The sequence below is a fragment of the Podarcis tiliguerta genome (assembly GCF_965153285.1).
Source record: "Podarcis tiliguerta genome assembly, chromosome: 6".
NCBI classification, from domain to species: domain Eukaryota; kingdom Metazoa; phylum Chordata; class Lepidosauria; order Squamata; family Lacertidae; genus Podarcis; species Podarcis tiliguerta.
The window spans coordinates 20,342,501-20,370,407 of NC_139539.1; the positions used below are offsets into that span (position 1 = coordinate 20,342,501).

The 27,907-nt window shown below is 43.0% G+C and overlaps 1 protein-coding gene and 1 long non-coding RNA gene across 2 annotated transcripts in view; one reads left to right on the forward strand and one right to left on the reverse strand.

Moving 5' to 3' along the window:
* PREX1 (phosphatidylinositol-3,4,5-trisphosphate dependent Rac exchange factor 1) overlaps positions 1-27,907 on the forward strand; it is a 220,634-nt gene that overhangs the window by 47,046 nt on the left and 145,681 nt on the right. The gene's annotated exons all lie outside the window — the stretch shown is intronic.
* LOC310680440 lies at positions 12,083-18,217 on the reverse strand. The gene is made up of 3 exons (XR_014512759.1): positions 17,247-18,217; positions 13,444-14,823; positions 12,083-13,403 (listed from the first exon to the last, which is right to left on the reverse strand). It is a non-coding gene; the product is annotated as an uncharacterized lncRNA (long non-coding RNA).

The following is a 27,907-nucleotide window of genomic DNA, read 5'->3' on the forward strand; positions in this document are numbered from 1 at the left end:
AGAGAGGAGTTGCAGGAAGGAGCTGCCTTATCAATAGGATTTTTGCTGTGACAGTCCCATTTAGGTTACTCATTGCTGAGAAGGAGACTTTTAGCTGCCTGTTAACAATTGTCAGTGAGTTATTTGCATAATGTAAGCTGCTGTCTGTCAGTGTTGCTAACTTGTGATGGAGCCAAAGCATGCAATCTGCAGTTAATTTTTTTAAAAATAAAAAAACTAGCTTCCATCATCAAAGCAAGCATACCAAATGGTTAGAAAATTATATTAAAGGAGATGAGAGTTTAGTTGTTGATTAAATGATGCTGGAGTGTAAAGCAAACAAACATTTAGGACTGCACTGTTGCTGGATATACATATCCCATTGTAATTTCCTACCAAGCCCTGTAAGCAATTTCTGGGGGAAACCCACTCAGTGGTGGATGAATGTCCAATGCTTTGAATGTCCAAACCTTGCCAGTCTTTGGCATCGCTAGTTGAAGGAAGCACCTAGCAGGTGATGGCAAAGACCTCTGCCTGAGATCCTGGATAACCACAGCCAGCGAGAGCCGACAGTACAGTATTAGATAGTCTGCTTCAAAATGTAATGTAATTGCTGAAGCAAATTATAATGAAGGGTAAGAGGATGGATAAAGTTAACAGTGTGTGTGTGTGTGCACGCGCGTGCGTGTGTTTATAGTGCTAAGGCAAAAGCATTGAACAGTTCTTGTTGTTGTTTACTCGTTTAGTCATGTCCGACTCTTTGTGACCCCCATGGACCAGAGCACGCCAGACACTGCTGTCTTCCACTGCCTCCCGCAGTTTGGTCAAACGCATGTTAGTAGCTTCGTAAGCCTAGTAAAACAATTCATCATGTGCTTCGGGATATTGTCAACAAGTCACACACTGAACTGCATCTTGAGTTGTCCCAAGTTGTTATGAAACCAGAGCCTGAAACTCTAGCAAAGAAGGAAGAGATAGTGGAGGAAGGAAGGTGACAGCGAATCCACTTCTTTCTCTGAAAAGTGGAAGTGAAGAGTTCCAACCACTTGGTACCAATGAATACCTGCTGCTGTTGCCTTTTGCCTTTCCTATGGTCTTCCCAGAAGCATCTAGATGGCTGCTGCTGCTGCTGGAGACCGTGGTCTCCAAAGTGCTATTATATCACTTCAACTGTGATAGAGAATCCTGGGAACTGTAGTATGTTAACGGTGCTGGGAATTGTAGCTCTAAGGCTAGCTTCCTAAATTGTCGATGACTGTTAAAGTGGTATAGCAGTGGTATAAATGCAATGGTTGACCAGTATGTCAGCATAGAATTTTGATCTGTTTCACTAAGGAAGGCTGCTCTTAACGTTCTTAACTTGCATTGCTGGCCACTCAAGCACCATATCAAGGTAGGCATGGGAAAAGGCCTCCCCAGCCTTGTACTGCTATTTTTCAAAGGCCGCTTTTGTTTTGATCCTGGTGCCAAGCAGTTACGAAGCCATCACAAGCGCCCCTGGTGTTTGCTGCAGTCCAGGAGATCTGCCTCAACAGAGTTCTCAACAAAAATAAGCTCATGGCTGAATAGTTCCAATATCTCTGCTACTAAATCCATATGGGAACAATGTATACAAGCCAGGGCAATATTTCAAAGCAGCTTTTATGTTCGGTGGGTTTGCAACAGAATCCACTGTCTCCTTAATCTGGTTAGCTGCATAGATCAGTGGTGGGAAACTTCTGGCTCTCCAGATGTTCTGAGTCCGGCTCCCATTAGCCCCAGTCAAAGAGGAATCATGGTCAGGGACTGTGGGTGGGAGAAATCAGTTTGCATTTAACTGCGTATTATCTATTTTGCACTTTCTGAAACAACACAGTAGTACCTCGGTCTACAAACAGCCCTGTTAACGAACTATTCGGTATACGAACCAGAAGTAGGTGTTCTGGTTAGCAAACTTTACTTTGGTCTACAAACAGAAGCTGAGTAGTAGAAGGGCAACTGGCAGTGGGAGGCCTCATTAGGGAAAGCGCACCTCGGTTTAAGAATGGCTTTGGTTTAAGAACGGACTTTCGGAATGGATTAAGTTCATAATACGAGGTACCACAGTACATGAATTGAAACACAGCCACCCTCCAAAATTTGCACCATCCAGATTTTGCAGTGCTGTTTTTCAGTTACATAACGTGCAAAAGTGCATATAGTAGGGTAAAGTATGCCTAAAAATGCGCATATTAGTGAAAATAACATGCAAAAATATTGGAGCAAATTGCTTTGCAGAAATGTGCATGTTAGACAAGATTTGCATAAACAATTGTACATGTTAGGAGAAAATTAAGGGTTAAGCTATATGAGATGCTAAATGCATTTTAAACCCACTGTTTGGGATTCCCTTTTTCTTTTTTAAAATAACAGCTGCCAGAGGGACTTGATCCAGACTGAGACTGTGGGGTGGAAGATGGGGTGTTTACCCGTGTACTACTTTCCTTTAAAACCACCCCTCCAAAGCTGCTATTTGTCCCTTAATATGGCATTTCCTGCTGTTAGTAGCTTGCATATCCTGCATTGCTTCTCCATATAATTTCTTAATCCAGGTCCACATTCATCCTGGAAGTAGCCTTATCTAGCCTACTCCAGGGGCGAATTTGACCTCACTGTGCCTGGGCAGTGACAGGTGGTTGTGCATCCTCAGCAGAAGTGAGGCTATATCGTTTTACCTCCTCCGGTGGCTTATAGAAATTGATAACCGCACATCACATCCTTTGTGCGTCTGATGAATTAATGGCCCCTGTGCATATTGGCAGATTTTGCACAATTAGGAGAGTTCTCATTATGCAATCCTGTCACTGTAGAGAAAGCTTGATTGCAGGTTGGTGTTGGTTTTTTGTTTTTTTGTTTAAGAAGTCCTACGTTTGGCATAGCTGCTGTCACTTGAGGCTGTGACGATGCCAGCGTTACCTCCGTTGTGAAGCAAAGTAGTAATTATTTCGTATGGCTTGTCTTTGACAGACAACTGTGCAACTGCTCTCTAGGAACACATGGCCTATCCTCCTGCCCTCTCCTGATTAGGAACTATGCAAATGGTGTTACTTGAAGATCTGAACCAGTCATTCCCAAACTGTATGCTCAATAGTGTACTGTGGTACCTCAGGTTACAGACGCTTCAGGTTACAGACTCCGCTAACCCAGAAATAGTACCTCGGGTTAAGAACTTTGCTTCAGGATGAGAACAGAAATCGTTCAGCGGCGGTGTGGCGGCAGCAGGAGGCCCCATTAGCTAAAGTGGTACCTCAGGTTAAGAACAGTTTCAGGTTAAGAACAGACCTCCAGAATGACTTAAGTTCTTAACCCGAGGTACCACTGAAGAAGAAGAAGAAGAAGAAGAAGAAGAAGAGGAGGAGGAGTTTGGATTTGATATCCCGCTTTATCACTACCCTAAGGAGTCTCAAACCTGCTAACATTCTCCTGTCCCTTCCTCCCCCACAACAAACACTCTGTGAGGTGAGTGGGGCTGAGAGACTTCAGGGAAGTGTGACTGGCCCAAGGTCACCCAGCAGCTGCATGTGGAGGAGCGGAGACGCGAACCCGGTTCCCCAGATTACGAGACTACCGCTCCTAACCACTACACCACACCGGCTCCTCCACATGCCTCACATGTACTGTGAGAAGACTGCTAGTATTCCTGGATATGCAAATCCATTAGATAAGAAGCATGTTCATTTACTTTTGTAAACACATTCCACTCTGCATGACCAAAATTGAAGCTGTGCGAATTTCTCTAACCGGTTGGCTATATTTTGGAGAGATGTTAGGAGATCCCTCACAGAGCTACCATTCCTAGCACCAATAATCAACTATAGTTCCCAGGATTCTTTGGGGGAAACCATGACTGTTAATGTGGTATTCTACGCATTGTGACCAGTTACGACGGCTTACAGCTTTTAGCAATAAAGATTTCATTCATTCATTCATTCATTCAATGTGGTATGAGAGTATTTGAAATGTATGGCTTGGATGTGATCTGTTTGTGCACTGTGTGTTGTCTACTCGCATCATCTATTACCTGAACACATCCCCTGGAAACACCCAAGAGGAAATGCAGTATTTGGAGGCTAGATCACGGGTAGGCAAACTAAGGCCCGGGGGCTGGATCCGGCCCAATCGCCTTCTAAATCTGGCCCACGGACGGTCCAGGAATCGATGTGTTTTTACATGAGTAGAATGTGTGCTTTTATTTAAAATGCATCTCTGGATTATTTGTGGGGCATAGGAATTCGTTCATTCCCCCCTCCCCCCAAATATAATCCGGCCCCCCACAAGGTCCGAGAGACAGTGGACCGTACCCCTGCTGAAAAAGTTTACTGACCCCTGGGTTAGATCTTTGACCACCCCCCCTAAGTTGATTTCAGTGGGTGTATATCAATGTAGGGCTCAAGTCAATGTGACATAGAGATTGGATACCCCAATATTCTTCTGCCGCCCCAAGGTAACTGAGGAAGTTTATGTTAATTTAATCACAGCAGCAATGTTGAGGAAGCATGAGGTTAACCTTTAGCCCTGCATTGTTGCTCTAACTCCATCCTTCTCCTGAAGTTGCTATTAGACCTACCTGCGCGGTAAAGGCACTTGCCTCCCTTTAAAAAAAACAAAAAACTGGTTTTGCAGGAACAGAGCTGTAATTATGGAAGCCTGGAAAGCAAGCGCTAACCTTTCCTAGATATTCTGGTCTTGGTAAGGAGGCCAAGGTGTTGCAAGGTACCGAGCAGAAGAATTTAGGAATCCAGTGGTGCTGCATAAGAATAGATGAGTTAGAAGATCACGGCTTTGGTTTCAAGCCTTGCAAATTCATCCCAAACGTGCCCACTAAGCAGCTAATTAAATATATACAAGCATGGATATGGAGGAAAATGACTAATGTGGGAGGATTGGGGTGGGGAAGGGTGTGTGTGAGGGAGAAGCAGAGAAGACCAAATGAGCCTTGAATGGTTTGTGAAAGCCGTGTTATTTTTCCACCTTTCTCATTATACAGCTTAAAAAAGGGTTGCAGACTGGATATTGTTGGCACATTTTTCTTAGGAATGCAAAATTTGATTATTCAAGCCTTTCATGTAAAACCTCTGTGTAGTTCTAATGCTCTAGATTTTAGAGTGACACGCAAGTCTTGTTGAATATAGTCAAATATTTGCCCATTTGCTTTCAAATCATCTGAAAGCAGACCCCCCCCCCCCGCCCTGCACACACCTACACTCACAGTCAGTGAAAATGAATAAAGCGGTACAGATTGGCAGGAGGAAGAAGCTGCTGCCTCTTTCAAGGAACCAATCAGTACCAGTCAGAATTGCTAAACTAGGTTACACAGAAGGTGTTTACTAGTGAACATAACTTGGTTGCAAGGATGCAATGGTGGCTAGATATTGGTGTGTGTTCTTCTGTTGCTATGCTGTATTTTACATTTTAGACAACTGCTCTGCCCATCACAGGAAAGGGGTTGATCTTTATCTGGTCCGTCTTGCTGGGGATGTTCAGAATAAGAAGGTTTTTAAAACTGCTTCCAAGTTGCAAAGTTCTTACTGTCTAATGCAGGGGTCAGCAAACATTTTCAGCAGGGGGCCAGTCCACTGTCCCTCAGACCTTGTGGGGGGCCAGACTGTATTTGGGGGGGGGGATGATGCAAGAGCACTACAAGCCCTGGTGGCTGCTTACCTGTGTCTTGCGACTGGCAGAGGCTGGTGGCGGTGGGACAATGAGTGGCGCATGAAAGGGCTCTGGAGAGGGGCTGCTTAAAATGGCGGCCGTTCGAACACTGCTGCTACTGCTGGCACCATCAAAGCCCAGCCCCCTTCCTCCTCTAGGCAGGGCGGGGAGAAGCCAGGAGGAGGGAGGGAGGAGGTGCCGCCTCCGCCGTGTGAGGGGGGGGAAACGCACACATGCTGGCGATCCACACAGCGATTCCCGGACCGTCTGCGGGCTGGATCCAGAAGGCAATTGGGCCTGATCTGGCCCACTGACCTTAGTTTGTCTGCCCATGGTCTAATGTAACGTAAAGAAATCTCTGCTGACCACATTTGGCATGAAACAGATGCACCAGCCATGCCAACTGAAGAGGAGCCCACTCACTAGACCCAAAATACAAGAAGGATTTTAAAAGACAAGGTAGAAAAAGAAAACAATTCATCTTCTTTCTTGAGGTGGCACAGTGTAATGGCCAAATGCGTGAGGGCCCTGGTTAAAGTTTACCCTCTGTTATGAACTCACTGAAGTACCCTTAGCACAAGCTAATTTGTTCCATCATCTACAATGCAGGGATAATAGTACTGACCTACTTTACAGGGCTGTCGTAAGGATTACTGATATTACTTCTTTGAAGCCCTCAAAGGTGCTATGTAAAGAGTCTACAGCAGCAGATCTGTATTAGACTGTGCTTCATAATAGACTGTGCAAAAGAACGTAACTTAGCTTTGAAGCTGAAGCAGGGAGATAATTTTGCACAGAGAAGCAGAGGGCAGGGGAGGACCGAACCCTTTTGCTGCCCTCAACAACCCCTTCCTCTAGCTGCTTACCTTGTGGCTGGGCTTATTTTCAGCAGGCCTGGAGCCAGTGCTTGGCATGGTTAGACAAATGCTATGGCTTATCCAGGCTATTGCCAGTTCCTGACATCACCTTTCCCTTTGCTTTTTTGCATGGTGGGTAAAGTGTATAGCAAATGTGCTGTCTGAGGCTGCAGCACAACCCCCCACCCCCCACAAAGGCTTCATTTCCCCAGAATGCCCCTGGTCCTGCTACATCACGATTTTGTACAGGCAACAACCATTTTATGCGCATTCAGTATGTGTGCAGCTGTGCACAGCCACAAACCCAGAAGTGACTAGAAAAACGGGCAAAAACGGCCCTAAAAGAGTACAGAAAGGGCAAAAGCAGCATGAAAACAGCACCTAGCAATCCCACAAGCCTTTGCAAGTTCAATCTCAGGAGCCATTGCACCGACCATTGAGGCCTGGAGGGAGTGATTGCTACCATTTATGTCCGCCTTGGTAGGCACTGCTGGTTTTTTAAAAGGGGTTTTCTAGGGGTTTCAGAGGTATGGAGGTTGTTTTCAGGCTTTTGAAATGGGTGTTTCCAGTATATGTGATTTCACTTAAACGTGCGGTGCCTCAGAACATAACTCCCCATGAGCTAGGAAAAACCGAAGGAAGGAAAGAAGAGGTATGTGTTGCCACCTCAGAAGCTTCATGGTGTGATGGGTCCCAGAGCACACTCTGCTCACAGACCTCTCAAATGTGGTGGCAATACTGATTTCCAGCTTCAGAGGTTCTCCCCCAATGCTAAATATGCCTTCTAATACATGATACACAATTGTAGTCCAACCCTATGCACACCTTGGTCTTATCATATACATAATCCCGCTCTTAACCTTCAAAATTTCAATAGTTACTATAGGACCTGGGTATATTGGAAATAATCTTTTTCTGTATGTTTATCTTCACACACGCCCATCGTCATCTAAAGCTCATGAACTAGGGAGGTGAGGCTGGTGTCAGCTAGGAGCAGGGCCTTTTCTTTTGTGGCACCCAACCTATGAAATACCTTGCCTAGCATCCCGATGCTGCTTCAGGTGGTTGGTGAAGACTGTACTCTTTAAAAAGGCCCTAGGTTAATCACATTCTCCCCCCACCCCCGGCTACGTCCTTTGTTACTTTTGCGCCTGTTAGATCTGTTAAACAGGCAGAAAATGGTTAATTTATCAATTTGACTGTATATTGCAAGGTTTTTTTTAGGGATTATGTTTGTTTTATTCTGTTTTTATTGCTTGCCTTGAGCATCCTTGCAGGAAGTGGCAGAATAGAAAACTTTAAAATTAAAATATTTATTTGGAAATCAGTCTAAACATAATAAATGCAGCATACCACTAAGTAATGGTGCCTAGGAGGCAGCCTTACACCCAAAGTATTCTTAGAGTTGTGTGTGTTTCTAACATGCCGCAGAGGGATTCTTGGTGTATTGGATGAACAGGAATAATAATGCTCTCATTTTTGTCCTTTCTGCAACTGGTATACAAGGGGCAGGATTATCCTTTAAGATCTGAACTAATAACGCTGAAGCCATTTTTCACACCCAGTGAGCACGTAGGGTTGTCTGGCTCACTTTCTATTACCACAGGTAGAATTTAATTGCCATTAAATTTCACAGATCTCCAACCTGCTCCAAGGGTGGGACCGGAGCCAAGGCCCCGGGCACTCCACCAGGACCTTTGCCCCCCTATTCCTTACTTACATAAGCATGCAGCACAAAGCAGAGCAGGTCTAATTGCCGAAGCAGATGTAGTGGCTTGTGCTGTCCTCAAATGTGCTTGTGCTTTGGGCACTCATTTAAGGCCACGTCAAAAGCTCAGTCGTAAATAGAAGGGGTTCTGGTGCCAAGAGAGCCTCTGGAGCTAACCTTAAATTAGAGGTGTGGCAGCTTCCAAAACATTGCAGAACCATTTCCAGGGGAAAGGAATGCCTTAGTAGTACTATACGGAATACCACCAGTCGTGCCTGCATAATATATGCAAACCAGAGACAACAAGGAGGTGCACAAATGCTTTCTAATAGAGGAAGTGCATTTTTTTAAGCTGACTGTGGATTTCACAGATTGTGGTGGTTGCCTTCTGTAAGATGCCAAGAGTGTGTCTGTAAGGGGGCAATGTGTAAATTGGCACCAAGGGAACATGTCGGCAATGGCTATGGGGGTAGTATCCTAGCACAATGTGGTTCCTGCTTTTGCCATTTATTTCTCGCCAATTTTTCTTTCTTAGAAACTCAAGGCAACATGCATGGTTCTTCCTCTCTTTCTGTCATCACAGCCACTCTGTGGGTTAGGTTGGGCTGAGAGATAATGACTGACTCAATATCTCCCGTTGATCCAAATGGGCCAATGACTTGACCCAGTTTAAGGCAGCTTCCCTTTCCCTACCCATGCCACTGTGGTATCTCTTGGCTAACCAGAAAGGCAGTCACTCAGTTGTTGTTAGGGTGACAGAACCAAGAAGCCACTCTGGGGCGAATTTGTGTGCTCAGCACTTTCAGCACCTTTGATCCAAAGCACGATAGTTTTCACCTCCATCCTTTCTGTGGGATGGCATCTTGCCCTTCGTGGTTTCCCCAGCTTCCTCTGGAAACGAGTTCCCACGCTCAGCCTGCTGCCGCTAGCTAAACTGGAGAGAAGGTCCAGAAAAGAAATGCTTATGAAATGGATAAGTGAAACATGAGTAAAACAAAATTATGAGATGATGCAGGCAAATGTGAACGCTGTCTCAAGTGTTTCTACAAGGTTTCTTAATTTTTTAGTAGCACTGGATTTTTGTTTGGGAGGCCATTTCCGAAAACTGTTGAGAATGAATGAAATATATATATATATATATATATATATATATATATATATATGCAGGTTTTGGTGTCCTCGGGTGTCTTCCCGTGTAAAAGTTGGGGTGTCTAGGCGACGTTTCGACGAGGTCTCACTCGTCATCTTCATGAAGATGACGAGTGAGACCTCGTCGAAACGTCGCCTAGACACCCCAACTTTTACACGGGAAGACACCCGAGGACACCAAAACCTGCATTCCTGTACCCGTGAAAATCTACGAAAGCAAATATATATATATATATATATATAAAACCAGTAACAGACTGCATTGTGGGGTGATGAAGCTAACAACCTCTCAGAAGTGGAGTCACTACTGTTTACTGGGAGACAGAGAGAGAAAGGAGGAGTGAGGTAAAAAAAAGGTGGCTGTGGGGTTGCGGCGCTCATCTCACTTTCAGGCCGAGGGAGCCAGCGTTTGTCCACAGACAGCTTTCTGGGTCATGTGGCCAGCACGACTAAACCACTTCTGGTGCAACGGAACACCGTGACGGAAACCAGAGCGCATGGAAACGCTGTTTACCTTCCAGCCACAGCGGTACCTATTTATCTACTTGCACTGGTGTGCTTTCGAACTGCTAGGTTGGCAGAAGCTGGGACAGAACAACGGGAGCTCACCCCACGATGGGGATTCAAATCGCTGTCTTTCCGATCGGCAAGCCCAAGAGGCTCAGTGGTTTAGACCGCAGCGCCACCCGCATCCCCCCCCCCCCGGAGGAGTGAGGTAGCAGGAGGTTAGTACCAAAGTGTCTTGGGTGCCATTTGAAGAAGTGGTCTGCAGTGATTTGAAATGGTGGGCCAATCTACACTTCTAAATAACAATTTATATCTATATCATACCAGTTTAATTGCCCTGGCCTTCTAGGCATCGAGAGCAAGAGATACCTAGGTCCCTTCCCCTTCTCTGAACTGCAGTTTCCTTCATGTCTGTAGTACCATTCCCAGAACATATTCCCAAGCAAAGGAATTCAGTGGAAGAGCATCTGCTTTGCAAATGAAAGATCCCAGGTTTAATCCCTGGGATCTCCAGGAAAATTGGGAGAGACTCCTGTCTGAAATCCTGGAGAGCTTCTGCCAGTCAGGCAATACTGTGCTAGATAGATCAAGGGTATGGCTCAGTATAAAGCAGCTATTTGTTCCCTTTCCATACTCTTCCCCGCCACCAATGCAAGCTTCTCTACTGATGTAATTGCAGGTCGGAATTAGGATTTTTAATGGGACTACAGTAAGGGGGAAATGGTTAAATTCTCCTTTGTCACCCCTTGCGTTTTGGATACTGCTTGGACTCCCAAAAGCTGGATTTGGTTTTTTTAAAACATTAAAAAAACAAAAACCATGCGCCCGTTAATTGCATTAGCATGTTTAATGCCACAACTAGTTTGGTTCTTTCCCCGATTCTCCACTGGCACGATCATGTTGCATAAAAGAGGATTCTGTTCTCTTTACCTCTGTGCAACACCCCTCCTCCCTTCGTGTATCTTTTGGGGGACAGTTTCCTGTTCTGGAACAGGCTTGGCAACAAATCTCTGCTTCTTCTTCTTCTTTTTTAATACACGTAAGCGTTCAAGACTAACCTCATTGTTCAGCTCCGCTTGTAGCCTACTGAGACCTGTGGGCCATTGTCAAGGGCAGCTGCATTTGCTCATTACAAGAACCCCAGTCATTAGTGCATCAATTCAAAGCTCTTAATACAATCCCTAGTTCGCAATTATAAATCAATCTAAATATCTTTTCAAGTGAAACTGCAGCACAACTCGCCTGGGTGTATTCGCCCGGAGGGGATGCTGTGGCTTCCAGTCAATGAATATATTTGTAACAGCATTTTTTCTCCACCCCACCCTCCCCTGCTCTCAAAAAGCACTACAGTACTGTACTCGGTTTTTTTCCAGGTTAAACTGTGGCAAGATTGCACATCTTTCCAATTAAGAGCTTTCAGCGCCAAATAAAGCAAAACTATGAAATACATGTTTTAACCCGCTGCTTCCCGTGGAATTATTTGATTTCCTTCAGACAACCTATTGACTGAGCAGTCATCCTCATTTGCTTGCACAAAGCTTATGCAGTGGTTAGACTGTGTCCAGTCTTTTTTGAACATTTGTTTATGGGGAGGTTATACAACAACAAGTGTTTGTCCTGTGTTCATCCTGATTTTCTGGCAGGGTGTTTATACATCTTCCTGGTAGTCATTTGTCCACTCCACACTTTCCAAACCATATAGAGTCTTATTCTTAAACCATATAGAGTCTTAATTCTTATTCTTGTGCTAGAGCAACAGCTTGCTTTAATCCCCTTTAATTGCAGAAACCTAAATTTATGGTGTGAGTTTTAATCTCTTCTGCAAAACGGTAACCAGTCTGGAGATATTCTTAGTGAGTTTTATATGTAGAAATCTTTGCAGTTAAGTATATTTATATACTTGAGTTTGAGAGAATGAGCAACCCCAAAATTAAAGCACACCAGTACCAACTCTTTTTAAAGTGTAGGTTTTGTTTATTTTTAGGAACTGAAAAACTGAGCAGCAATAAATCCCTACTTTGGCCTGTCCTTGGGCTTTTAAAAGGAGCTTGATCAGCAGCTCTTCATGACATGGCCATAAACAAACATCATAATCAGCTGAAGACTGCCGATTGAGCTGCTGTTTAAGGCAGAGGAGCAGAGCCTGCTAAAAAAGTTGGCAGCTCCATTGTTGTTGTTTTTTAAAATACATATATATTTGTTATCTCTCCATATAGATTACTTCAGAGACCATTATATATCCTTTGTATATCAAGTAGGTCATTGTGTTCTGACCCCAATATACCCCAAATACCTGAAGCCCACTTCACGGTGACTTGGAGCAGAGCTTTCAGTGTAGCTGCCCCTGTTCTGTGGAACAGGATTCCTGGTGCTTTCCAGAAACAATTTTCTTCCAACAAGCTTTTTCAGTTGGATGAAAAAGTCTCTGTCTACATGTTCATTCTGCATTGTTATTAAGCCTACACTTGTTTTTGTACTGTTCTTAAAATTATTTAGCTGTTTATAAGAATACGTTTGTAAATTACTTTCGAAGGTGAGTTACAAATTAATAAATAAAACTATAATAATAAGAGCATGTCTTCCAGCTTGGTAGCTACAATATGTTACGCAAAAAGCTTGATGGCGCTTGGCATATGATCAATTTATGCTAAGCCGTGCTTAGAATCAACCCAGTGAGATCAATGGAGTTATAAGTTATTGATGACTGACTGTTCTCCCTTTGATTTTAAACGGTCTACTCTGAGCATGGCTAAGCCTGGATCCAACCCATTATTTCCAGCATTTCTGCCATACCTTTCTGTTTGCAGCACAGCTAAGGAAACTTACAAACCGTAAAAACGTTAAATCAAACAGCAATGCCTTGACAATTAAAATGATCAAAACACAATTACAACACAATGTTTAAAGCAGCAGTTAGCAATTAAAAGCCATTTAAGAAAAGGAATACCCTTAAAAAAAAACCCTGGAAAAATAACAGCTTTCAGTGATTGCCTGGGAGTAAGCAGTTTGGCGGCCAAATGTGAAAGAGGACAAGGTTCCTATGCATTTAATAATTCTGTAAAAGGGGAAATCTCAGCAGGGGTAGCTCACTATGCTGAAATTTTATGTTCCACACAAGTATTGAAGATGCAGGGGCAGCTGGCACAGTGAGGTGGTGACAGGACCCTCCACACAGCAGAATTGGGGCTGAACACAGGTGAACTGGCAGAGCCAATTCAGTGCCCCCATCAGTGCAGCCCTGCCCTTACCACAACAATATACCACCATCCTGGTAAGTGGCAGTAATAGTGTTGTTGGGAGGGGAGCAACATGGCACTGCCCATTCCTACAGGAGCCCTGTCCTCCTAGCGGCCATTACCTAGGAAAGAAATTTGACTGGTTCTCCCCGTCTTTCCAGGATGTATACTCACAGATAAAACAGGTAAGAGGAGAGCTAGTGCTGGCTCTCTCTTCACCAGCCGCACTACTGTGATTTCTCTTTTAAGTGGAGTGATCCCGGGCTGTTTTTTCTGGAAAAGCAAGTGTTTCAGGAACTAAAACACTTTAGTTTCCTCTAAAACACCTCTAAAACACCTTTAGTTTCCAACGGCTTTCCTCTGGACCTTGAGGACCTGCCATCTGAAATGTTTACATCCACTCCCTGTAACATTTCATATTAATTCCAAGGATCTTTTCATTATACTAGGTTGCAGTGATTAAGCCTCTCACATGCATCTTGTCATCTCAAGTGCTGCCTCGTGCGTTTTGATTAGATTCACCGTGGTGAGCCCTGGTGATGACCTTGAAAAGAGTCGCAAGCAGAGCATTTGCTTACAAATGCAGAGAATTCAGAACTGTATTTGTAGGAGTTGATTGGTTTGGCCCTCACTCATATGCTTGACCAGGGTATGGTCTGGAGACACATGGGGCTACCACCTTGCTGAAGCTAAGCAGGTCTGGGTCTGGTCAGAGCCTGGATGGGGGACTTCCTGGGAAAGGATCGAATACTGCCTTGAGTTCCATGATGGAAGAAAGGTGGGTTATAAAAGTGAAAAATAAAATGTAAAGATAACTAGTAAAATAACTATCTTGAACAAACATTACTGTAGTGGTGATGTATGAGCAGTTTTGTTCACTCAGTCTTGGAAGACATTTATGACAAAGCATGACAGGAGGCCAACATTAAAAGCTCTAGTAAGGTAGAAAGTGTTTGTGCTAATCCCTAGTTGTAATCTAATTGCTGTGAGTCTTCTAATCCCCCTCCCCCAGAATTCAATTTACAGCTGGCATGCGTGAGGGATGTTATCGGGCCTGAGCTGATGTGAGTGATTGATTCTCCTTTCAAGTTTGCTCCTTTTTTTTTAGATTTATAATACTCCATTCTCTGCCAATAAACAGTGTACAACATGGGAAAAAATTGATTGATTGAAAATGGATTAAACCCCCCAAATCACAGTAACAGTTTAGAACAAAGCAAAAAAAAACCCCAAACAAACAAAAACCCTTTTATAGTTAAATCACTAACTATAAAATCAAGCAACTTATAATAAAAACACAGCTGCAGAAATGATAATAAAATTCAAGCAATAAAAGATAAGCTACTTTTTAAATCTTTCCCTTGCGCTACATGAGTCTGCCTAGCTTTCTAGTCCATTTACCTAGAATGAGTAAAAAGAGCCTGCCGACAACCAGACAAGGAATCTCTTGAGAGAAAGTGAGTGTATTGGATACTGTATTGGATGAATGGGCTCAAAGCCCACCCAGTCATTATCAGCATCGGCAGATGTATTATGAAAAGAGATAGGACTGTAGTGTGAACCAGCAGACCAAAAGCTGATTTATCATTCTTGACCTTCCATGCTTGCCCATTTGGTCTCTGCTGCCATGACTGCAGGGTTGCCCACCCGGGAGAAGAGGCAGGAGAAGATGTAAGTCAAGATGGCAAGGCTCACCCACTTGTGTTCAATGTTGTCTCTGGAAAAGAATAAGCTGACAGCTTGTTCTCAGGGCTTTGAGCTCTTTCTTTTTATATTGCATTGGTCTTCTGCCTGAGAGGCCTTTCTCAAAGTTTTTGAGTGAACATGCAGATGATAATAATTTCCAGCTTTGGGAGACTCTCTTTAGAGCTGTATGGTTACTGTATTGCAAAAATTGATGCTTCCGGGTCACTTAAAGCTAATGTTCCTTTGGCAAAAAACCATTTCTTTCTTTTTTTTATCAAGAGGATATGAGCTACTGGCATTCCCCTAAGCTGGTGGATACATTGCAGGAGTGGAGTAGTTAGGCTCTATATCACATTCCTTCACCTGGCAGATCTTTTAAAAAAGTGCATAGTTGTCCTCTCCAGTGCTTCAGGAATCTGATTGTCTGGATCTCATTGGATGCAATCCTTTCTTTGCACATTTACTTTGTAGTAAGCCCCGTTAAACCGAGTGAGTAAAGATGCATAATATTTTGCTGTTGGAAGTATCTGTCAGTGGTGGAATTGCCTCACTTGGAGACATGTTTGGGGAAGAGCTGTAGCTCAGTGCATCTCAAGCATCTCCTGGTCAGCTGAGGACAGAGAAAGCAGTCCTGCATTTTCCTGGGCTCTAGGAAAGAAAGACTTCCTTGATGGTGTTTCATGTGGACACAGCACCCCTTCTTTATCAATTAGTGACTCATATACAAGAGCTGTTGGTGAACCTCTTTCTTATTCCCATCTACCTAAATCAAAATTCAGTTACCATCAGAGAATGCCATAACGAAACACTGAGTTTGGCTCAGATCATACATTGAAAGGACAGGCAGTAATGATGCAGAAGGGAGTGATAAAGTTTTAAACGTCTGTTGAACTTAAGTGATTGAGGTTTGTACAAGTGACGCCCTAGGATCAGTTGGAGGTAGAATCTGCTTTACCCCCCCCCCAAAAAAAACCCCTGGCCCAACTCTATTAATTCAACAAGATGTATAGTCCCTACTTCTTTTATTGTTGAATCATAAAAAGTCTGTGTCTCAGTCGTCTACTTTTTATATTTTTAATTGTAAACATACTACATGTTATTTTCCTTTTCACTCATTTCATTTAAAGAAAAGTTGTGTTTAAAGCTCAAAACTGCTTCAGGGATTTTTTTCTTTTGCGGGGGGGGGGGGGGTAGAAGGGGAGCCAATTCCATGCACCAGTTCTTGGTGTCAGCCAATTCCATGCACAAACTGCAACTTTGGCCGAAAACTGCAGAAGTGTTTTTGGGGGGTTCTTTTTCTGCAGAACTCGCCCTTGGAAAGGAGAACTCCCAGCCCCCACCCTGATGCACACATCTTGCACATTTTATAAAATAAAGGTTTGCTGTGAGATTTGGTTAAAGGGCTCTGACTTTGTGACATCGTCATCATTTTATTATTTTATCCCGTTTCAAGCATTTCTCTGTTTTGCTGGGCTAGGGAACCTCCCTTTGTAGCTCTCGCCAGTTCTTGGCTAAAGTGCAGTTGTAAGCAAAGTTTGTTTTCCTGACATGTTGGTTTCTTTTTGGCGTTATTAAAGCTACATCAGAGGTTATTTCCCCGCTCTAAGCTCATCAAAAAGATTGTACATTTTCATTTATTTATTTTTAAAGCTGTATCTTGACATTGGAGAGAAAAATTAAACTGTTTAGAAGTTATGAAATTCAACCCTTTAAACATTATGAAAACTTTATAGTATATCTTAAAACATTTTCTTTCTTGTTAGAGAGGGGATGAACTTTATGAGGCCTGTTTGGCTTCACTACCAACTTCTTACAATTATAAGAGTTAGATTAATTGAAGCAGTGCTGTTTTAGAAGAGGAAATCTGCCTACTCTCTCTCTCACAGAATAGGGGATGCCAACTCCAAGATGGCGCCCGCAGAGATACATGCAAGCATTGCTGAAAAACAAAGAATTTCCCCCTTCTAAATTCTATTTCAAAGTCATATTTCAGCCAATTAATTAACTGAACTAATTAATTCAGTGTACTACTACCATGAACCTAATATTGTGCAAGTTTAGAAAAACTTCTATTGTCCCATTGAAAAGGTTGCCACACAAACAGACTCAGATGCTTTTGGAAATACAGTGAGTTAAGAATTATATACTTGAGTAATGAATATGAATTAGTGGCTTTAGTATCTTTTGTGTTCTCTGGGCCCATAAATCTTGTTTGGTTGTGATGACATTGTCTAGGGTGGGATTTTTTTTTTAAAATTTTGTTTCATCGAGGAATGCACAGAGGCCTGCCAAATCTCTGTCAGTGGTGGAGCCAACACAGGAGCAAAGCATCAGATCTTTTTTCCTTCAAAATTTTAGAATATGGGACTTTACTTATTTATCTTTAAAATGTCCAAGCTGCTTCTCTTGGAGAAATAGCTGAATCTATGTACCAAAGATAAAAGAGATATCTACAGGACTCAAGTAGTCAACTAAAAAGAATCACAAACCAAGAGCCGAAATACCACAAGAAAAAAAGAAACCCATCTTCACTGGAGAGGGCCCAAGACCTGAGGCAGGAAATCAAAATGGCCACCCTCCAGGTTCTGTAAATATAGAATCAACAGATTACAGTGCTGTAGTTGACTATTTATTTTCCCCTGATGGAGTCCCCAGCTGGTGGATTGACGCTGGTTTTTTCACGCTGCCTAACAGTATGACCTCCTCTGTACTGTATTTTGAAAAGCCTCCCCCTCAAAAAAAGAGTGTTTAGTTGGTACTGAAATGCTTAAAATGATGGCACCATTTTAATACCTAAAATGGCTGTTGCCCCAGCTGAAAGGCTCTGACCTGTTCCATTGCAATTATCACCTCAGTAAATGAGGAAGGCCTTACACGCTAACCTGAAGGGGAGGCAGACGTAACTTGGAGAATGATAAAATAAATTCTTCATCATTGCGGTGCTTTGCCTTTCTGAAAAAGGGGACCTGTGATCTCACCATCTGGAGACTTTTTAGGGCTGACATTTTGAAATGGGACAGGATGTAGGGATGACCCTCTTGCCTGCTTTTCTCCTGGTGACAGTCACGATAGGATCAGTTCAGCAAATACCCAGGGTATGCCACTGCCAAATCATAATGGGGTTGACGGGAATTTGGGTGATGCTTGGTTCCCAGCAATCATACAAATGAGAAAGGCAACGATAACTAGAGTTGACTGGGAGAAAACGAAAAACCACACCGTAGCGCCAAAATACAATAAAATTCTAATGTAGTCGAAAATTCTCTGTCTGAACAGCCTGGGGGGTTATTCCGATAACTGATGAGTAATTCGTTTCAAGTGGTTTTGGCATGTGGATTTATGTACTTGGGAGAGATGGTTTCAGGAAGCAGTACGAAATAAAGAAATGGGGTCTATAAGTAAGCGATCTTGATTTGAGAATATTGGTTGGGGGGGGGGTGTTCATGAGGAGACACCAAATCCCTGACATTCTCTGTACGTTTTAGTCCCTAATTAAAGTCATTGTATACAATTAAAAACAAAAGATTGGCTGTAAATGTGAAGCTCCCCAAAGGCTGCTGATTTCCTTATTTCATGCTTAGAGGTGTACCTAGCTGCAGGGAAGCTAGGGTTTGGGTTAAGAGGTGTGGCAAAATAGCATCATTGATTTAAAAATCCTAAAATTTAGAGTTTTGCTATTACATTAACTTATAAGGCCTTTCAGCAGTCTCAGTTGTAAGGGATCAAATAGCAAAGAGCAGCTCCCAGCCTACCTGAAATGTTCAATAATTGACTAAGTAGCGGAAGCGACACGATGAACGCTGTGTAAATTAACACTATGATAATAAGCATCTGGCACTGTCAAAGGGGAAGGAACAGTTACCTCTGCGGTTTGAGGTCAAAGCTGTCTGAGATCTCCAACACTGGCCTAGTTCACTCTGCAGGTTTTAAATATTGATCCAGCATTTAATTATTGGTAGAAAGAGAGAACATCCAAGCTAGTGACCAATATTGATAGGAGGACTTCTGTGTTGGATAAACATTTGCATAGGTAACCATTGGGGAAGGCAAAAATGAATCCCACTGAGAGTAACTTCAGCATTACAAAAACAAAACAAAACTGTATTTGTTAAGAAGAGCCCAGTAATTACTTTGTATAATTGCAGCTGTGTGTAATTATATAATTGGGTGAGCATGTAACAAAAGGATGGTGACAAATTAAGTGAGTTCTTTAAAACACTCTTTAAAAATGCTGAAATGTGCATATAGAGATTATATGTGAAAAGCACACATTTTGAAATGTCTGCTACAAAAAACCCTGTTTTTGATCCTGCAGCATTTGTTGCTCTCACATACTCAAACTTACTTCTGCAACTCTTGAGGGCCAGAAACATAAAACAAAAATAGGGCTTTCAGAAGTCTAACAAGACTTAATCGACTGCTTAGAAGTACCTCTTGTTTCTAATAAGTTTTCATTCCAGATTCTGTAATTCTGAGGAATGCAGTGTTTTGGTTTCTTTTCACAGAATCATAAAATGGCAGAGTTGGAAGGGATCCTGCAGGTCATCTATTGCAATCCCTTGCAACATAAAGCCTGATGCATAATTCTGCAGAGTGCAGCATAGTCATTTTATTTCTGCTGTGATCCTACGAGTTCCGCATAGCCAATCCACACAGGCTATATAGATGGAGGAGGGCTGGGAGAGAAAAGCAAAAGTGTGCTGTCCCCACCCCCACTTTTTTCGTCTTTTTTGAAGGACTATATATACACACACCAGACACAGAGAGGGATAGCATGACTTTCATTTCCTGTCTTATAGGGACCTTGTTCAATTTCACTTCTGCTATCAAAAGTAGGGAAGTAGAGTGACAAGGCTCTTTGCACACATCTGTACGGTGAAAAAAATTCTGGAGAAGCCTTTTAAATGGGGGGTGGGCTTTGCACAAGGGAACCCAATAATATGTCTTTCACCTTCCACCGCCCCAATTTTGCTTTCCTACATAAGAGAATTTAAGTAATGTGGATGGTTTCAATTTCTGCTGCAGAATTGGCTGCCATGAAAAAAGGTATTCAGGGAAAATATGGAGAAGGTCTTTTCACTCTGAAACTTTTTAATAACCTGCAATTTCTTAAAAGAGAGGGGAGGGAAAGAACAAGTCATGAACTGGCAAAGGCAACAAGGGATGGGAGTAGTTGCATCGCTTGCTATGTTGTGTATGTGATAACTGGGGAAGTGTCCTCTGCATACTTCCGTTAAAATAAGACACACTCAATCCTGCTTTATATCTGAACAGAGTAGGCATGTGAAAATAAGCACATATTTACCACCACCCCATCTAGTTCAGCCCTGAACATAAGCCTAGAAATAGGGAGCTAAGCATATAGCATGCACCACGGTTCAAGAAGGACACTGACAAACTGGAACGTGTCCAGAGGAGGGCAACCAAAATGGTCAAAGGCCTGGAAACGATGCCTTATGAGGAACGGCTAAGGGAGCTGGGCATGTTTAGCCTGGAGAAGAGGAGGTTAAGGGGTGATATGATAGCCATGTTCAACTATATAAAAGAATGTCACATAGAGGAGGGAGAAAGGTTGTTTTCTGCTGCTCCAGAGAAGCGGACATGGAGCAATGGATCCAAACTACAAGAAAGAAAATTCCACCTAAACATTAGGAAGAACTTCCTGACAGTAAGAGCTGTTCGACAGTGGAATTTGCTGCCAAGGAGTGTGGTGGAGTCTCCTTCTTTGGAGGTCTTTAAGCAGAGGCTTGACAACCATATGTCAGGAGTGCTCTGATTGTGTGCTTGGCAGGGGGTTGGACTCGATGACCCTTGTGGTCTCTTCCAGCTCTATGATTCTATGCAGGCTTTTCACTTTCCTAACCCAGTGTTTACTACTATATGACTCCCCAGGGTCTCAAGTAAAGGTCTTCCCCATAATCTGCAACCAGATCCTTTTAACCTGTGATGCAAGGGATAGAGCCTGGCACTGGCTGTATGAGAAACAGGTGACCTTCCACTGAGCTAATGATCCTCCCAACAAGAGTTATAGCCAGTGCTTTTTTTCCTGGCGGGATGCAGGGGGTACACATACCCCTAAACATTTTGTGAATCTTTGTACCTTATATTTTTACTTTATTTATTTCCCCCTCAATAAAATGGTGATTTTATTGAGTCAAAATGAGAGTACCCCTAAACATTTATTTTTATTTTGAAAAAAAAAGCACTGGTTATAGCATACCTGCATTTTCCACCTTAACCATTGCGCTCTAGAATTACCGGGAGAGATAAGGCAATCGGAGACAGGAAGGTTTCAAAGTGGCAGAAACTGTGTGCAGGATGCTGTTATGAAACAGCTTTTGCAGAGTTCATAGGTAGAACTTTGCAGCTAGAACAGGGAGCATTGTGTCATTGTCGCTGTACATAGTCAAGGCTTCCGAAAGCCTCCAGAGAAAAATGGGTCTGGCTGTTGTTTTGTTTGCTTGTAAACTTTTTGTTTTCATTCTGTTTCTGCTTTGATATACACGCATACACAACTAGGGGAAGATTAATTTTATTCCTTGACATAATTAGAGAAAGTCAGGTGGAGGAATTTTCAAAGGGAATATATTTTTAAAGGGGGAGAAAATAGGGTGGCCTTTTTAAAAAAATTAATAATTTTTTTTTGGTTCGCTTTGAAATGTTCTCCAAGTCTGAAACTTCATAACAGGGTCAGTAAGTGTGATCTTTTTTATTTTTGTTTTTCTCCCTCGGATCCCTATTTATAGCTTTCAGATGTTGGCAGGGTGGAACAAGTTATCTCCTCCAGGACGTTCGTAACAGGTCTGTAACGAGAACCAGTCAAGCCTGCACTGACCTTTAAGATTGTGTGGCATTGCATCGCCTTGCAAACTCCACTCTCTTTAATAAATAAAGAAGCACTATAGGGCTATTTGTGCATCTCGCAAAGAGGGACAAAAGGGTCTACAGTTTAAAGTACTCTTTCTGCTCCAGTTGCTGAAATTCATAAGGGTGCATGTGGTCATCTTCTGAAAATGATCATTGCTGTGCCATGGTTTGATTTCAGAAGCTTTATATCTGACCAAGAAAATGACACTATGCTCCTCAGCGGAAGTACAGTGGTACCTCGGGTTACATATGCTTCAGGTTACAGACGCTGCTAACCCAGAAATAGTGCTTCAGGTTAAGAACTTTGCTTCAGGATAAGAACAGAAATTGGGCTCTGGCGGCGTGGTGGCAGCAGAAGGCCCCATTAGCTAAAGTGGTATTTCAGGTTAAGAACAGTTTCAGGTTAAGTATGGACCTCCGGAATGAATTAAGTACTTAAGCCGAGGTACCACTGTAAATGGGAAATGTTTTCTAGCAAATGATTATATATACATATTTGAGACCTTGCATCCAAAGTGTAAGTTACTTGTTTATTATCACAGTGGGTTACAACAATAGAATATAGAGTGGCAAATACAGTTAAAACCATTACAATTAGAAAACAAGTAAAACCGCTCAGAATGGATTGGGGCAAATTAAATTCAGCAAAAGAGGTGGGTTCTACAAAACAAAATGCCTTAACTGTTACAAACCAGTGTGCTGAAACACACATGCACACAGAAGAAGGATATTGACAAGCTGGAATGTGTGCAGAGGAGGACAACCAAGATTATCGAGGATCTGGAAACCAATCCTTGTGAGGAACAGTTGAAGGGGCTGGGTATGTTTAGCTTGGAAAAGAGGAGATTGAGAGGAGATATGATCGCCATCTTCAAATATCTCAAGGGGTGTCTCATGGAAAAGGGAACAAACTTGTTTTCTCCTGCTCTGGAGTGTAGGACTTGGAACCAATAGCTTCAACTTAGAAGAATGGAGATTCTGACTAAACATCAGGAAGAACTTTCTGACAGTAAGAGCTGCTCAACAGTGGAATGGACTCCTTCGGGAGGTTGTGGACTTTCCTTCCTTGGAGGTTTTAAAGCAGAGATTGGTTGGTCTTGGAAGCTTTAGTTGAGATTCCTGCATTGCAGGGGGTTGGACTAGACAACCCTTGGGGTTCCCTTCCAACTCTACCATTCTATGATTCTGTCATATAGGCCTGCAAAGGGATTTATTTTATTAATTAATTTATATCCTGCTCTTCCTCCCCAAGGAGCAGATATACAATATGAAACAAAAACAATGCAAAAAAAATTTAAAATGTTTTAAAAACAATTACAATTAAACAAACAAAAAGCAATTACAGTTAAGAGCAAATTACAGTTAAAAACATACTTCCATCCAATGATCTCGAGGTTGCCAGGAATGGTATTCTTCAGCCACTAAACCCCTGGGTAAACAGAAATATTTTCAAATTCCTCATGAAAGTTGAAAATGATAGAGACAGGCGCAATTCACTAGGGAAGACATTCCACAACTGGAAAACTGACACTGAAAAGGCCTTGTGTGGGGTCAGTGTGGGGAAGCATAGTTCCAGTGGTTGAAGTGCTCCTCCTGGCCTCTCTTGACAATCTTAGGACTTGCCCTCGGCCACATCCCTCACTGGCCCTGATCTGCACCCTCCTCAAGTACTTTTGTCTGGCTGAAATGTGTCCAGCCCAGCCTCTTTACCTGCCTGAATTGGGTAAAGGTAAAGGACCCCTGGACAATTAAGTCCAGTCAAAGGCAACTATGGGGTTGCGGCACTCATCTCGCTTTTAGACCGAGGGAGCCGGCATTTGTCCACAGACAGCTTTCTGGGTCATGTGGTCAGCATGACTAAACCGCTTCTAGTGCAACAGAACACAGTGATGGAAACCAGAGCGCATGGAAACGCCGTTTACCTTCCCACCCATTTATCTACTTTCACTGGTGTGCTTTTGAACTGCTAGGTTGGCAGGAGCTGGGACAGAGCAACGGGAGCTCACCCCGTTGCGGGGATTCGAACCACCAACCTTCTGATCGGCAAGCCCAAGAGGCTCAGTGGTTTAAACCACAGCGCCACCCGCATCCCCCTGAATGAAGTATGGGGAGACAGAGAGAGGCATGCGAGAGAGGCATCCAGCTTTTGCATGGCTAGAATGTCGCCATCCATTTTATGCCTCTGGGCCTCCCAGTCTCTGGCACATAGGCTCAGAGATTGCCCACAAAGAAGGTCCTCCACCTTTGATATATGTGAACAGATACCTGGCTAGCTGCTGTGCCTGAAATCTGCTGGAACTTATTTTTCCAAAAAAATTATACATCTCTTGATTGTAATAAGACCTCTAAGTAAAACCTCTAATACTTTAACCAATAGGTTCACTGAGAGTCCTCTAGAGAGGAACATTGTCATGGGGAAACTTTCCAAAGGAGGTCAGGAAGCCACAGCAAAACAGAGCAGGTAATGCAGCTTAGGCTTTATTCCTTCCTACATAGAATGAAATACGTGAGCTATAAAATGAGCTCTGCTCTAATTGTCCAGCCTTGGTCCTGCTTCATGCTCACCTTGGGAGTTGGGAGGGGAACCAGCTGGTGGAGAAGGGTCCCTCGAGTGCTGCAATGCGATGCCAGATGTGCATGCAGCAATCAGGGGTTGGGGATAGCATCTTTTTGCTCGTTTGTTGCAGCTTCAAAGCATTGTTTGTTTCTGCCCTGTTTCCTCTCTGCTTTGGGATGCCAATTTCCGGTGTCTGGTTTGTGGTCACTCAGTGGTAGATAACGGCAAGCTTTTGTTTGCATATTTGTGGCGTGGTATCTGTTCTGCAGAGCAAAGGCCTGAGCAAGTCTTGCTTTCCGAGATTCCCCCACCATTTCCCCAATCTTCTGCCTGCTTCTGTTTGGCAGGGCTTCCTTCAATGCAGTGCACCTATTCAACTGAGCCTATATCATTTGTATCACTGTAGCTTATCCTAGATCAGGGGTCAGCAACCTAAGGCCCACGGAGGTCGTTTAAGTGGCCCCTGACCCGCCCCCGAACTGAGCCGCCTGCTCGCGCACTGAGCCGCCTGCTCGCGCACTGTGCTAAACCAGCGCAGCACGGCATGGGGACTCACTTCTGTGGTGCCGGAAATCGCATCTGCACATGTGCAGACGCCGAAAATCACAGGTGGCTGTGCTCACACAATCCGGCCCAGGCAAGATAAACCTTGCTGACCCCTGTCGTAGATAACTGTTCATCTCGTCACAGACAGGATGAATAAGCAGAGAGTTGAAATACCCCCCCCCCCCCGAAATTAGGATGGTGCTAGCAATTTGTTATTTTAAGCACCTCCTTAAGTCTTTTAAAAACTATTATTCAGCCAGGCTTTTTAAGCTTAGCATTTTTTTGTTATTGTTTATGCTGCTTTTACTGATAGATTTAATGCACTTTCACCGTCTTAACCTTGTATTCTATTTCTTTTTTTTTTTTTTTTTGTACACTGCCATGATGTTTCTGAATGGTAGAAGGCTTTCTTTAAATAAAGCAAACCAAACCAACTATGGTTTGAGTGTATGTGTCCTCCAGCAGCCAGCCTTTAGTGTGTTGTCTCTTGCACAAGAGCTCTGAGTCTTCGACCAGGCTAGGTTCTATAGGTCAGTGAGGTCCTGCTCTGTTTGACAAATAGAGGGTGCCGACTTCGCCAAGTGTGAAGGTGATCCATAGCTTTAGACTTGTAGTTAATTTACAGTAGCTAAGCTGTTCTAAGAACACATGTTTAATCTTTGCTGTAATACCTTCTCTGGTAAGGCACCATTGCTAATCTATATGACAAAAGAAGGTGCTAATTGAAAGAGAAGGTCACACAAACAAGGAATGAGTGGCTAGGGATTAATGCTATACTTGGAAAAATACTCATCAAGTGTGGAATTCTTTCGGGACTTGCACCTTCCAGTTGCAACAAAGTCTGAGGTAAATTCAACATTTGACCCTCCCAGGTGCCCTGAGTAGTGTCGGATGACCTAGTGGAAGGAGATCAGCTGACCTTCCAAAACAACAGGGATCAATCAATCAATTTCCTTTATTTGACCGATAGTCAGAAATAAAACATTACACAATAAATATAATCTATAACATCATGGGGGTACATAAATAAAGTAGGGCCACAATACTAGACCTCTCACAGATAACCCACAAAACAACAGGGATGTCATACCCTATAACATCCTTTCTTCTAGGCTAGTGTGGCAGCCTCGGTGTCTAGCTTTCCCTTGGTTTATCTGTCCAATCTAGCATCTGACCACCAGCCTGTTCATGAGCAAACCTCCTGCCTCCATGATCGTTGACTTACCTGTGTCACACCTGGATGCTGTGGCAACCAGTTGCAAGCTGGCATGATGGTAGGGGAGCCTGATGGGACCAGGTGTCCTGAAAGTTCTACATAGGCTGCCAGTGAGCTACTGGGCCCATGTTCAAGGTGTTAGTACTAGCATATAAGGCCCTAAAAGCATTTAAATATCGAAAGGAGACCTTCCCCAATATTAACCATCTCTGACCCTGTGATCGGCAGGTGAGGCCTTGTTGGTTGTGCTGCAGCGGAAGACTGCCTGATTGGCATTGCTTTGTGACAATGCCTTTTAAGTGGCAGTTCCTCACTTGTGGAATGCCCTCCCTTGTGGGGTTTGTCTGTCTCCTCTGTTGTTGACTTTGAGGAGGAATTTTAAAACATTCCTGTAAACCCAGTCTTTTGATGGCAGAAAGATGCAGTTCTTGCCAACCATCAAATCGTTGTTTCTATTCTTAATTAGATTGCTTTTAAAAATGTAGTATTGATGTGCTTGCCACCCTAGGCTCTTTCAGGAGGAAGGGTGGTATATAAATTGAATAAATAGTAGTAGTAGTAGTAGTAGTAGTAGTAGTAAAAATGAATGCATGGGTATTGGAGTAAAGGAAAGATATGGAGAAGAGAACTTCCAGTTTCTCAGCTAAAATGATCAGTCATGACTCAGGTAGCTTTTAGAGGCAAACAGTTCTTCTGTGTCCACCTTAGTCACTCAGGAGATGACAATGGGAAAGTGGATGTAGACATTTCTCCACAGTTCCTGTCCTTGGCTGGTCCTTTGCGCTGCAGATAAAGTTTTGGTTTTGATCCGAGAGTGCAAATAATTGGTAGATTGCACATTGACTTGCAGTAGTTGCTCACTGATGGCAGATTTCACAAATCCGTGAGATAGCCAGTACGTTTCCAGTTTAATTGTGGGAAGTGATATTAAACCAATCTACACACTGCTCTCTGAACCTCATAGACCAGGGATGAGGAATATGTGACGATCTGGATGCAGTTGGACTCTAGCTCACATCAGCACCAGCCAGCTTAGCCAATGGGCAGGGATGCTGGGAACTGAAGTCTAGCAACATTTTTTTTAAGATCACAGGTTCCTCCACTCTATTAGCAGCGGTTTAAAAATATCCTCCTCTTTTTTATACCATAAGACTGGGTAAAAGGAATATTTAGTATGCAAAGTGTATTATATCAGAAATAATTAGGACTCCTACACCACAGTTAGAATTCAAACATTAGGATTTCCCAGTAATTATACTGATTTTTTTAAAAAGATAAATTGTCTTCTACAGACTGGAATAGATCAAACTTAAAGAACAGAAACACAAAAGCTTTTATTCAACAGAAAGCCATGTGCATTTGACCTCAAGTATTGGTGGACAGGGAATATAAAATTCCCTAAAGAATTCCACACTTGCTAAGCATTTTTCTAATTATGGCATCAATCCGCAGCCACTTACTCCTTGAATGTGTGGTCTTCCCTTTCAGTTAGCACTTTTTTTTTGGCCTATAGACTAGCAACTGTGCCTTGCAGGAAATGTATTACAGTCAGATGGCTTTCCTAGAAAAAGTACTGAAAATGTGTTCTTAGAATAACTTAGATAGCTGCTGTAAATTAACCAGAAGTCTAGTTCTAGCTGCAGCCGCACCTCCAGGAATTAATGCCCTGCGCTTAAATTAGAATCCTCTGTTCTGCAAATGGAGCAGAACCCCACTGACCATATGTCCTCCTTCTGTACAGCTAAGGGAGTGCAAGCCCTGCTAGAATTGGTTCCACTTGAAAGCTCCAGACCAGAGCTCTTGAGTGGAGCTGATTCCTGCAGAAAGCGAGGCTTGCAATAAGTTCAGCCCAGCTTTAAAATTGTTAAATCCCCCATGCAAACACACACACCCCAACCTCTTTGAAAACACTATTACACTCAATTGATA